Source organism: Mus caroli, unplaced genomic scaffold (assembly GCF_978045245.1).
Source record: "Mus caroli unplaced genomic scaffold, Mus_caroli_1 scaffold_11, whole genome shotgun sequence".
In the NCBI taxonomy this organism is placed as follows: Eukaryota; Metazoa; Chordata; class Mammalia; order Rodentia; family Muridae; genus Mus; species Mus caroli.
This window is the reverse complement of record NW_028227266.1, coordinates 92,232,645-92,245,306: the sequence shown is the minus strand read 5'-3', so window position 1 is coordinate 92,245,306 and position 12,662 is coordinate 92,232,645.

Sequence of the window (12,662 nt, the reverse complement as noted above, 5' to 3'; positions counted from 1 at the left end):
CACAGTCAGCTATTGGATGCATCACAGGGCCCCGAATGGGAGGAGGAGCTAGAGAAAGTAACCAACAAGCTAAAGGGATCTGCAACCCTATAGGTGGAACAACAATATGAACTAACCAGTACCCCTGGAGCTCCTGTCTCTAGCTGCATATGTATCAGAAGATGGCCTAGTCAGCCATCAGTGGAAAGATAGGCCCATTGGTCATGCAAACTTTATATGCCTCAATACAGGGGAATGCCGGGGCCAAGAATTGGGAGTGGGTGGGTGGGGGAGTGGGTGGAGGAGTGTGTGGGGACTTTTGTGATAGCATTGGAAATGTAAATGAAATAAATACCTAATTAAAAAAAGAAAACTCTAATATTAGTAACCAATAGAAAAAACATAAAATATAGAAATTTATCACATGAATGAAATTTAGACTTCATGTGGTCCAAGGAAGCAAAGTTATAAACTATCAAGAGTTTTCATAAAAGTGAATAACATAAAAACAGGATGCAGTATTTTTCTAGAAGCTGACCTGCATAGTTTAACAATGCTTTGCCGCATTTAAAGGTAATGTATTGTCAGCATGGTTACAGATAGCATGCTGCCTCTTGGATGGTTCATGATGCTGGCCCTTTTCAGAGCAAACTCAGCATTCTAGGTTTGACATGCTCACACAGAAGGGAGTCTGAGAACATTGTGTGGCTGGCAGGCTTTTCCTCCAGTGGGGGACATTGTTGCACAGTGGGGTCACTGGCTGACACAGCTCATGCCATTTCGTGCGAGAAATTGGCTGCACTCCTGTCTGCTCAGCGCTGAGATGTCCCCTTTCAACCCCTGCCACCTTCCCCCACACCCCAGTGCAATCTGATTTCTGAGATTTAGACACCTGAAGCATGAGGGGACAGGAGGTTAATTCAGCATTTCTCTCAATAGTTCAGTACAAGAAATGGTTGCCAAATAACAAAGGTGCTGCTTTCTGCAAGGACTTGGAAGTGAAGGCATGATTTAGAAACACAAAGTACAATCCAATGAGGATGGTGTTGGCATCTGTCCAAGCATCTCAAAGGCCATGAGGCTAGGCCTGCCTTTGCTTTCTTTACAGCTTTGATTGCCTGGATTAAATTGTATCAGTCTATCAATTTGAGAGCCATTAAAATGTCTCTGTCTTTTCCTCTGTCAGCCGTTTTTCTGGATAGGTATCTCAGGAAACTGATGATAATAATCAGCCCATCACTAAGAGTGACTTTCAATGGCCACAGTAATTACCTCATGTAAGAGGATAAAAGGTGACACATCACCTGTTGAATTGGCCCCTGGAGCATCTCTCCAAATCTAAAAGATACACAATAGGACTGCAGTGCTGAGCATAGGATTGCAGTGTTGGGTCAAGGGATGTTCAGAACCGGATGCTTCACCTAAAATGTCACACAGATGAATCTGTAAGACTGATGAAGTTTGGAAGGCTTGTGGTGAAAGATAATTCCTTAAAAAAATAATTGGTGTGTTCCTCATAGAGAGAGGTTTGTAGACTTCAGCCAAGCCTAGCTCTGTTCTGCTTCACAATGACCAGTCTAGCTCCAATCACTAAGACACAGTTAAGTGTTGAAATCTCTGAAATTGTTTGCACAGTATTAACGTAATCTTTAGAGATTTGAATATTCATTCCAAGATTTCCACTCCTTGCACAACAAACCTATGACTGTGTCCTCCAATGTGAAACTGCAGATAACTTTAGTGCCCATGCATGTGTCTTAAGCACATTCCAAAGAGGATGTAGTATGGATGATGTGTAAATAGCATAGATGATGTGTAAGCATTTGTTTCATTTTTTTGAATTTTTTCTTTTTTTTCTTTTTTTTTTTTTTTTTTTTGTTTTTCGAGACAGGGTTTCTCTGTGTAGCTCCGGCTGTCCTGGAACTCACTTTGTAGACCAGGCTGGCCTCGAACTCAGAAATCCACCTGCCTCTGCCTCCCGAGTGCTGGGATTAAAGGTGTGAGCCACCACACCCGGCTATTTGTTTCATTTTTTGATTTTGGGAAAAATGACCCTTAAAAAAGTTCATGCACTTTCAATCCAAACAGGGTGTTTATACAATTTTCCAGTGATGATTGTCTGAAATTATGGATGTATGGTTACGGGAGATAGAGACCATCTATACTGGTCAATGAATAGAGAGGCATGTCCTTAGAATCTTAAAACGTGTCACTTCAAAGATGGTCACTATAGAAACCTGACATAAACTGTGATTGTACCAAGCTGGTACACATCGCTTGCTCTGAGATGCCATATGTACTCAGGTGTATCTATAAGTGGGTGAGTAGAGTTGTCTATTAAGTATACATACACGTGGAAAAAAAGTAGTCTGTATTTTCATTCTGGGATTATATGGTGAGCCGGTGAGCCAGTTAGCAGTGCACTGCAGAAAAAAAGACAAATGGTTTTTGTGTGCTTTATTGCTTTCATGCCCCTTCAAAAAGAAAACACTAGGCCTCTATTGTTCATCACATGCCTAATGCATATAAAGGCTGAATGAACACAAAACAAAAAATGTGTATGTATAATGTGGTACATAATTATAAAATGAAAGTACAATTTCAATATAAATTCAAATGTATTTAAATGCCAACTACAATATAAATTTAAAATACTTTTTAGTTATATGAACAGATTTTTGGGGGGGGGATTTGTAGTTATCACAGCTGCAGGGAGGTGAGTAAACTTCCTTCTAGGAGGGCAGAGCTGTTAGTACTAATTTTACTCTATAGTTTTGTTTTACAATCATTAAGACTGAATGAGCACATAGCATTTCCCTTGAGCGATGTTACTAAAGATTTCAAATTCTGTTAGAGGCATTTTTAATCTAAGAGTGTGTAGTGATCTACAGATATTATTTTCCACGACAAATAAAAAATCAAAGGGAGAAGAGCAAACAGTTGATTTGTAAATGGTATGTTTCCCAGTGTGCAAATGGACAGTTTCAATAATAGGGAAAGAAGAAAGGAAAACAAGATTTACTAATGAGTAAAATGATTGTGTTTTTTTTTTTTTCGTAAGACTATATATAATATTCTCAGATCAAAAACATAAAAATAAAAATAAAATATATTCATATAAAATATGAATAACTGGTGGTGATTCTTATTGGATGCTTTTGTGATGATTTTAGCAAGTGAAATCATTTAACACGAGGCTTGGGGGTTCTACTGACCTCTAATCTCAGCACTAAGGAGACTCAGATGGGATCATGAGTTAAGAGTGAGCCTAGCTTCTTGGCAATACATTATCTAGCAAAACAAATTAAATAGATAAGTAAATAAACAGTAAAGTAAGTCTTACAATAGTTACATCAACTCTGACCTGCAATAAATACTGACTTCATTGTTTCATTCAAATAACTATTGCTACATTGTTAGAGTATTGCAAAAATAGAACAATAAGATAAATAATACATTTTACCAGAAATATTACTGAGATGTTTAGATTAGTCAACTTTATTTTAGTCATATTATAACAAAATACCCAAAATATAAATCATATAGGGAATAGGTTTATTATGTTTAATGTTTTGATTTTTACATTGTGAGGGGACTTTCTTTTCTGGTCCAATCTACTTGGTGCTCTGTATGCCTCTTGTATCTTTATAGACATTTTCTTTAAGTTAGGCAAATATTCTACAATTTTGTTGAAAATATTCTCTGGCCAGCTCTTTTAAGAAGAGGAAATAGAGAGAGAATGGATCTGAGGGAAAGGGTAGGTGTGGGGGATGAAGAGACGTAGAGGAAAGCGGAACTGTGGTTGGGAAGTGTTGTATGAGAGAAGACAATAGTTTCCATTAAAAAATAGAAAAGTGTTTGAAGTCACATTTAAGGCTCATTTTAACTTTGATTCTCAATAATATTAAAATCAAGCTACATGATTCCAACATATAATAGCAATGAATAAATATTTCCATGCCAAAAAGAATCGAAGGAAAGAGGGGGAAGATCAAACTAAGTGAACATGGAAACCATGCAGGACAAACGCAAATCCTGCAGCCTCATACCTGGCATCCCAGAATTGGGAATGAACAAGTCTAGTTCCCGATAAGTTTAGACTGGCCTACCCAAAGCTCTGTCACAGGTATCATGCATTAGCCTGGGTAAGCATTTCTATGTGTTTATAACTTTCCTTGAAAATAACCCATGGCTTTAGAATCTACAACATAGTGAAGCCTCTATTCCCAACTTAGGCTTCACACCTCATTAGTATCATACCAGGGCCTTCTTGAGTAGACTTTGACCCTGACACACATTACCTACTCTTACCAGCCTTCTTTAACTATAGAGAAGTAATATGCTCTCTCACTCTATAGATCTTGAAGGGAAGCAGTAATACTTATTCACAGTACATCATGAATGCTCTCCTGCCTTGAAATTATGCCTGCTAAATATTTCAATCCAGTATTTAAAAATTCAAAATTACTCTGGTTCTTAGACTATGAGCAGAAAAACAGGCAGATGATTCAAAGAATATTGTCTGAGTATCTCTTTTCCTGAGAAGGTATTTGTTCCTTTTGGAAACATCCTGAGCAGGCCTGAACACTAAGAGTATCTTTTGTCATTCTTATCTCCCAACTCTCACCAACATGACACAATTCATTCTGCTTCCTGCACTCATGAGTATTCTAGGTTGATACTCCATACTCATCCAAGTTCTTCCTACAAATGAGTTGTGAAACATAAGATTTAAAAAGAAACAAAGAAAGAAAGAAAGAAAGAAAGAAAGAAAGAAAGAAAGAAAGAAAGAAAGAAAGAAAGGAAGGAAGGAAGGAAGGAAGGAAGGAAGGAAGAAAGCAAGCTCAGTTTTGTGAAAGCAATGGACATAACCCTCAATTCCAATTTCTGTAGTAGTTACTGTTCTCATTTCTGTGAGCAAGTACTCCACAAAATGCAATATAAGAGAAGGGGTATTAATTTTTACATACAACCCAAGGGATGTAGTCTCATGCCAGAAAAGGCACCCTGGCAGGAGCCAGAAACAGAAAATCAAGAAGAAATAAAGCTTGGGAATCAAACAAGGCCCATTCCCATTGACCTATCCTCTCTCAAGTAAGAAAACATCTACTAAAGATTTCATAACCTTCCCAAATAATTGTACCAGTAGGGAACTTAGCATTCAAATACACAAGCCTGTGGGGGAACATTTCACATTGTAACCACAAAAGCAGGCAGGAGAGAAGGTAGGATAACGTGTAAATGAACAAGTCAAATTGCTTATGAAACTCTAAGATGCTTGTAGATTTGGGAACCTATAAAAGTAAGGTATTTGATGATATAGCCAAAGGATGTTGGAACAGCTGGAGGAAATAAGAGTCCCCCCCGTCAGTCTAGGGAGTCGTATGAAGCAGTAGTTTTCAATCCAAATTGCTTATTAGTGTAAGAACCCTCTGGAGGGCTTTAAAAATTCACAGGTTCTAAGATTTAACCATTCAGTTAGAATTTTGTGGTTGGTTCTAGGAACCTGAGTCCTGTGCTCCTAATATGCAGCATTGACTGAGAACCTCTGATGTAGACTTTTCAGAAATAAAAAATTATGTGTGTGAGAAAGATTTGATCAATGATTAAGACCAGAACCGATGACTCATTCATAGCCTCTAGAACATTGAAATAAATATGTGTGTTACAGGCCTTAACAGGCTTCAGTGTTTCTTCCCACATTTTACAACTGAGAAAACTCTTATAGACTAAACTTCACAAGGTCCATACTTCCATAAAGGATCATTACAACAGAAATAGATTATAGTTTTGATAGGACTCATTATTTTTTCTAAATGTTATATATATCTAGTTATATATATTAGCACCGAGGCTAATGTATAGGAAAATTATGCCAGAAAAACAAGCCACATTACTGTGATTACACGAACTCACTTCTACCTCAAGAGAAATAACAGCTATTATGTTGATTTCATATAATAGTCTATTTGTATTTAATGACATAGATACTTAAGGTAATATCCAATAATTTATATGAAATATATTTGAATATATACGGGCACTAAACATGTGAATGTTTGTTTTATATGCAAAAATTTCAAAATATTAACCAAAAACATTGATAAGCTTCTAAGTTCATTGCTTTACTTTTTCAATTGTACTCTTTGTAGAAGAAAACTGAGGGCATTCCATATTTAATATTTAAGCATTCAATAGTTTTGAAAGAAGCATTGGACTAACATGAGTCATATCCCAATGACTCACTGGGTAATGGAAGACTTTGTATTATAAAATAATTGCCAAGAGAAAGGATGTTCAATAAATGCTTTAAACATAGAAAATCCTCTGAAATGCTTATGTGTTTCCATGGTAATAAGCTTAGAGAGCATTTTATGTGGGGGTGCTTAATAAATCGAATAATGAAATGTACCTATCAAATACAGACTTTAGCATACATTATGTTTCAACATTTTCGGTTTTAAGGATAAGTATGGTAAGATTGAAGAATTAAGTATTCCAAGGAAAATACTTCTCACTGTTTTAAGGATAATTTTTAACTATTGGTACATCCATATTTTTCCGATGTAGATAATTACATAAAACTTTGAAAGACTTAAAAACATGAAAAGGTGGCTAGGATGAGAGAATGGTATGAATATAATTAAAGCTTTTGCATCTTGCTTTCAAATGCATTGCACAGGAATTATTTTTTTTATTATTTTATTTATTTACATTGCAATGTTGTCCCCCTTCCTGGTCGCACCTCTACAAGCTTCCCATCTCACTCCTCTTCCCCTTCACTACTTCTGAATCTCAGGGCTTCTCTTCTGTCTCTCCCTATACCTGATCCTACCGCTATTCCCTTCCCCTCCTCTCTCCCACCCAGGTCTCTCTCCCTCTGTCTCCCATGATTATTTTGTCCCTCCTTCTAAGTGGGATTGAAGCATCTAAACTTTGGCCTTCCTTCTTGTTAAGGGACATCTGGGTTGTTTCTAGCTTCTGACTATTATAAATAAGACTGTTATTAACATAGTGGAGCATGTGTCCTTGTGATATGGTAGAATATCTTTTGGGTTAAGCTTCATATGGTCTGTGAGTTGTATCATGGGTATTCTGAAATTTTGACTAATCTCAACTTATCACTAAGTACATACCATGTATGTAATTTTGGGTCTGGGCTACCTCATCAGGATGATATTTTCTTGTTCCATCCATTTGCCTGCGTAATTTGTGATGTCCTCATTTTTAATAGCTGTATAGTATTCCATTGTGTAAATGTACCACATTTTCTGTATCCATTCTTCTATTGAGGGACATCTGGTTTGTTTCTGGCTTCTGATGGTTACAAATTAGGCTGCTATAAACATAGTAGATCACACATTCTTGTAATATTGTAGAGCATTTTTTGGATATATGCCCAGAAGTAATAAATGGCTCTTCAGATAAAACCATTTCCAAATTTCTCAGGAACCACCCGATTGATTTCTAGAGTGGTAACCAGTTTGCCACCCTGACAGCAATGGAAGAGTGTTTCTCTTTTTCCACATCTTTGCTTCCATCTCCTGGTCTTAGCCATTCTGAATGGGGTAAGATGGAATCTCAGGTCATTTTGATTTGCATGTCCCTGATGTCTGAGGATGTAGTTTAAGGACCTCCACATAAAACCAGATACACTGAACCTAATGCAAGAGAAAGTAAGAAATAGCCTTAAACACATAAGCACAGGGGAACATTTCATGAACAGAACATCAATAGCTCAAGCTCTAAGATCAACAAATGACAAATTTGACCTCATGAAACTGAAAAGCTTCTGTAAGGCAAAGGATATTATCAGGCAAAGGATATTGTCAATAGGACAAAACAGCAACATACATCTTGGGAAAAGATACTTACCAATCCTACATCTGATAGAGGGCTGCTATTCAAAATATACAAAGAACTCAAGAAGTCAGACTCTAGAAAACCAAATAACCCAATTGAAAAATGGGCTACAAAGGTAGACAGAATTCTCAATTGAGGAACCTCAAATGGCCAAGAACTCCCTAAAGAAGTCTTCAACAAGAGATCTTTATTTCTGTTTATTCTGGAAGCTGAATAAACTTTGGTTCTCAAATGCTGAGAACCAAAATTAAGTTATCTGAAAGAATAGTGAGTACCCTCATCTACTGAATCATTTCCTTTGTGCTAGCTCAGTCCTTTTTATTACTAAGTCTTATAACTTGATTATGTATGTACCTATTCATGCCTATGCGAACTGTGTTTATATAATACTTGCTCTTTTTGTTGAGAGAGAGCATAGTATTTCCACATAGATGTTTGTAATTGCAGCATTTATTCTGTAGTATCACAGGAGTAGGTTCCTGATTTTTTTTTTTTTAGATCCAATGTTTCTTTCCATTTTCAGGCAGTTATCACAAGATTACTGCCAGAAATAAACTGAATAAAATCATGTTGTAATCTTCTATTCTATGAGAAAAAATTAATAAAATTTTAGGAAGTGTATGTATCTACAAGTGTACACATGTAGAGGTTTCTAGAACAGCATTATGACACGTGTACCAGCAAGTACCTCAGCGTGTGAATTACAAAACAATTGGGTAGAGATGCTGAAATTCCTGGTTGTTATTAAAGTGGAACTGGGAGAAAAGATGACTTTACTTTTAGATTCTTTTTTTGTTATGTATTTTTTATTATATATTTTCTTCATTTACATTTCAAATGCTATCCCGAAAGTCCCCTGTATCTCCCCCACCCCACTATGCTCTGTAACCCACCCACTCTCGCTTCCTATCCCTGGCATTCCCCTGTACTGGAGCATATAATCTTTGCAAGACCAAGGGCCTCTCCTCCCAATGGTGGCCGACTAGGCCATCTTCTGCTACATATGCAGCTAGAGCCACAAGCTCTGGGAGTACTGGTTAGTTCATATTGTTGTTCTTTCTATAGGGTTGCAGACCCCTTCAGTTCCTTGGGTACTTTCTCTACCTCCTCCATTAAGGACTGCTAGAATCAATCACACAGAGCCCCTGAGCCCAACATTTAACATGGTGTTCTGACAGCCTTGTGGGGACATCTTCTTCAGGTCTGACAGCCTGGTGCTTCATTCTGGGTCTGCATTTTGGATGCTCTCTGTCAGCCAGCTAGATGTTTATTCAAGATATGAACTGGAATGGTTATGAGATGAAGCAATAGTTTTACTTGGAGATCACTGTAGCTAAGATATTTTAATATTAGAGGGGAAAAATGAGGAAACTTGATTTCTCTTCTTACAGAGAGACATGGTGTTTCTGCATTAGTAACATTTTTTTTTGAAAGTGAGAACCTACATGGGAAGAAGCTTGTTACTAATAATGCAAATGTGGGAAAGACATGAGAATGCAGGGATGAGACATCTCAGCTGTGATTTGATCAGGGAACAACTCACGACTCTCGCCAAGACTTGCAGGACTCAAATCTTGTCATAATCATTAGTCTTCTCCAACTACATGTGTGGAATGTATTAATGGGTGGCTCTAATGCATATTAAGCCTTCCCCTCTTTCTGTTGTGGTTTGTTTCTATCCAGCACATCTAAAAAACTTAAGAAAACTTTGATGATCTTACTCCAGACCTGAAAAGGAGGCTTTCATTAAATGCATCTTTCCCCTCAATATGTTCTTTGGACTCTTATGTAAGGAATTCAGTTTTAGAATACTGGCTAAACTAAAAAAGCCTGATGACTATGGTGATCAAAAAGATGCTGAGGCTCAATGGTGTTGTAGAAGACCCAGTGATGTCCTCTTCTGCACAGTGGGAATGGACCATCAGCGTGTTATAGCAGATTTGTGATGGTTACAAAAAAGACTGAGGCAGCTGAGCACAGACTGGAAACTTCAGCTGAGATTTCCCTCATCTTACTTTGCCCTTCTGTCTGCTCAGCCCATTCCTGCAAGAATGCCCATCCTTGGGGTCATTCAAGGAGATGAAGTAATAAGCAAGATTCAGGGAAGGGAATTTTTACGACATACCAATATCTTCACGAATATATCATAGACGTTCATGAAAAAAAGTGTGAATTTCAAAAAGAAGGAAACACCAGAAAGAGGGATATTTTTAGCAATGCTTATGTTCCTGTTGTTCACAAGTGACTCAGCTATACCTGACTGTAATTTCTTTATCCCTATGATGTGATGCACAGTCATTTTTTTATCAAAATTTATTTACCAATGCAGTATTGAGATACCTTACTTCAAGAGTTGTACTCATAACATACAGCTTTGTTGTTTCCTATAAAATAGAGCGTAATTTGTCACAGTGTAGGAAGCTCTATGAATTCGAATGTAAAGTTTATTTAATTCTATAGAAGTGTATATGTGTGTGTGTGTGTGTGTGCTAGGCATCTAGTTTATGGTGTTGAGTATTCTAGCCAAAGTTTCTGCCACTGAGCTATAACCCTGCCCTAACATAACATTTTAACCCACATATACCGTAGAACAGGGACATCCACCTTTCTGCTGAGCTTCAGTTTTGTTTTATATGTAAATTTTAGATAGTGTAGTAATACATTAGGTGATGAGCATTTTAGTTTTAGCTTCAAATTTAAACACATAATCAACAGCTTGTTATCTCCTGGGGAATACTATAACACACACACACACATGCTTTAGAAAAAAAAGAGACATGACAGTAGGAAGAATATATGAGTCAATCATACTAAAATCATATACTGTGTCCAAAGGAGAAGTTACAAAACAATAGATATACATTTTCATATATACAGAAAATCACATAAGTTTGTTTCACTAAAGTCTTCTTTGTTCTATCTAGATTCCTCATCCTATTACAATGTTCTTGTAGAGTGATAGCTACTATCAGGCTGAAGACCTGTTACTTGATTTGATTTTACAACACTAGACAAACAGGATAAAGAGTAACCCTAACCCCTAAGCAGGGCATAGTGGCTCACACTTCAAATCCCAGCTGAATGGGAAGACTAGATTTAAATCTTCCCCATGTTGTACAAAAAGATACTTTCTTCAGCAAGCACGCAAAAGCAAAGAGCTCATAAATCTATGTACTTGTCTTTTGTACATTTAAGGGTTAAGCTTTATCATTTTAGCAAAGATTATCTCTAAGGAACATTAAACCCATCAGATTCCAATTTTGATAAAAATCACTTTACAGAAAGATTATGTGTATATTGCTCCTGTTTTTTTTTCTTTTTTTAATTTTTAATATTTTTTATTACGTATTTTCCTCAATTACATTTCCAATGCTATCCCAAAAGTTCCCCATACCCTCCCCCCACTTCCCTACCCACCCATTCCCATTTTTTTTGGCCCTGGTGTTCCCCTGTACTGGGGCATATAAAGTTTGCAAGTCCAATGGGCCTCTCTTTCCAGTGATGGCCGATTAGGCCATCTTTTGATACATATGCAGCTAGAGTCAAGAGCTCCTGGGCCTGTTTTGATAGCCAGAATTGAAATTGAAAGCTGTTATGTCACTAGCAATATTGTGCCTGGCCCCCTGTATGCAATCAGGTGTGTGAGTTCATGCTTTTTTTCTTGTGGGGATTTCCAATTACCTGGTAGAGTCTGCTATAAGAACAGAATTTAGTTGATGTAACGCAAAGGATGGAGAGATCTTCATAGTGACAGTGAAATGTACATTGGGGTAGAGGGTGGGCACACTGCTCTTTTAACTCTTTCTGCCACGGTACACAATCTGTACCCAATGAAAGCCAGTGACCACAAGAAAAATGTTTGAACAGGTGGAGGCAAGCAGGTCACTTAGTATCAGGTTATTATTATATGAAACTTTTATGTACATCATCTGAACTTGAACGAACAGCGGTTATGTGGTTCTCTCCCTCTCTCTCTCTCTCTCTCTCTCTCTCTCTCTCTCTCTCTTTCTCATATGTGTATGGCATTTCTTTATGCTACAAAACATGCTGGGCAAAAGACAGGCTAAAGTGCAATGTGTGAGGTCCTTTGCAGCCAGGCCCTCTCTCCCCCAGCCTCAAAGCCCAGCATTCCCTATTTGAACCCTTTTGCCATGTTAGAGAAGTCATATTTCCTTAGGCAACATCCATGCTGGGTGGTTGGGTGTGAAGCTTTTCTTTTCTTGCTGAGGAGTTGTTTCCCAGGTAAGCTGACTTTCAATCCTAAGTACCATTTTCTCCAAGATTTCTCTGAAGTTCTGAAGTCTTCTGAGGCTGTGACCTCTAGGATGGAGCTTCATAGATCATGCCTCCTCCCACAGGAGTTCAGTCTTCCCTCATGCTTTGCTTAGCACTTTTCATTTCATACTCTGTGTGTTTGGCCATTTGTACTGTTATGAGGTGAAAGCTTGTGGAGGAATTTACATCTTTTAATATGCATTTTAATATATTCATCCAGAATGACAGCAGGACTCCTTTCAGTGCCCATCTGTTTGTTGAAAATTCTCATCTACTTCCTTCAGTTGCAGTTACATATGTAGATGTATCCATACCACCTAAGTTTACAGCAGATACCTTCATTCAAGTGCAGTATGAGCTTCCCAAAATAACTCCAAAATTCAGCTTGTTTTTCTTCCTGAAACTCACAACATTGTCTCTGCCTCAATAAATACCTCACGAATTCAGGCTGGAAACCAACATGATTTAGGAGTTAGTCTGCAGGGAATCAAGCATTCACTCTGTTATTTATGGTGTAGAAACTCAAATAACCTAGATTCTTCATA